General features: G+C 53.9%; 1 pseudogene across 1 annotated transcript; it reads left to right on the top strand.

Annotated features, from left to right (window-relative positions):
* Positions 1–502: 502 nt before the first annotated feature.
* On the top strand, positions 503–984 carry LOC309873753 (dynein light chain 1, cytoplasmic-like; annotated as a pseudogene). Its single transcript has 2 exons — positions 503–550; positions 732–984. The product of its transcript is annotated as a dynein light chain 1, cytoplasmic-like (transcript).
* The last annotated feature ends 346 nt before the right edge of the window (positions 985–1,330 follow it).

Raw genomic sequence — 1,330 nt, 5'->3', positions numbered from 1 at the left:
TGTTTCCGCAGCTGCTGCTGGGCTGAGAAGATCTGTGCTGTCCTCCCGGAGCGGCTCTGCAGTCAAAGGAGAAGCCACTTCTTCTTCCTCTGGTGCTGCTGCTGGACCATGAGGGGCTTCACTGGCTTCCGCCCCAGGTTGTCCAGCCCAGGGAGAAGCCACTGCTCCTTCTTGCGGCGCTGCTCCTGGACCGAGAGGGTCTTTGCTGACTTCGCGCACAGGGCCTCCAGCCAAAGGAGAAGCCACTTCTTTTCGTTCTTCCTCTGCTGCTGCTGCAGTGAGAGGGGCTTCGCTGGCCTCCCCCACAGGGCCTCCAGCCAAGGCAGAGGCTGAGGATGCAGAGTCTGCAGGCTCATGCTGTGGGTTGAGGCACCCTGGGCCCTGTGGCCGAGGGAGCATTTGGTGCCCCTGCGTGGGCTGGCTGGGGCAGGGGCTCTGCCGCCAGCCGTTGTTCCTTCACGTTCCTGGGGATCCTGGCAAAGCAGTGGTCCACCTGCTCTCCATGACTGTCTGGACCTCCACTGCTCTTGTTGGTGTCACTGTGCACCCTGTGTGTGCCACGTCCCCCAGGGCTGCTGGTATTGGCTGTGTTCCCTGTTCGCTGCAAAGTGCCCGTGCATGTGGTGGGAGATTGCATCCCCAACTTTCCCAGGCCCTGGAAGCAAATCCCCCAAAAGCGGAGCAGTGGCGTCACAAGCGGAGCCCCGGAGGCAACCGCCACAGTCTGAAAGGCAGTCATCAAGAATGCAGACATGTCAGAGGAGGAGCAGCAAGATGCTGTTGATTGCGCCACTCAGGCCTTGGTGAAGCACATCGAGAAGGGCAGGCATTGCTGCGCACATCGGGAAGGAATTTGACAAGCAATAGAATCCCACTTGGCACTGCATCACAGGAAGGAACTGCGGCAGCTACGTGACTCCTGAGAGCACGCACTTCACCTACTTCAAGCTCAGCCAAGTTGCTATTCTTTTCGAGTCTGGTTAGAACCATGGACTCTTACTGACACTTGCATCTGGTTACAGGACTTTGCTGGCTCCTATGGCTGGTTACTTCAGCCTTCCTGAGGAAACAAACCTTGGTCTTCAAGGGCAATGGCAGGGATTTTGCTATAGCAGAAGGTGTTACATTGTGGATATAAAAAGGAAAAATACAAATAATAATAATAATAATAATAATAAAAGTCTTCCTTGTATTTATTTATTTATTTTTTCTTAAAGGTTTCATCTTTGCTAGTAGAGCTGTTGGAGGAGTTTGGTCTTTCAGAGTTCTCTAGCCATCTACAGTGTTGCCTCATTTCAGCTTGTGCTATGTGAGTACCGACGGTGTTTTG

This window comes from Aythya marila (assembly GCF_965140915.1).
Source record: "Aythya marila genome assembly, chromosome: 1".
NCBI lineage: Eukaryota > Metazoa > Chordata > Aves > Anseriformes > Anatidae > Aythya > Aythya marila.
This window is presented reverse-complemented; position numbering and strand designations above follow the sequence as displayed.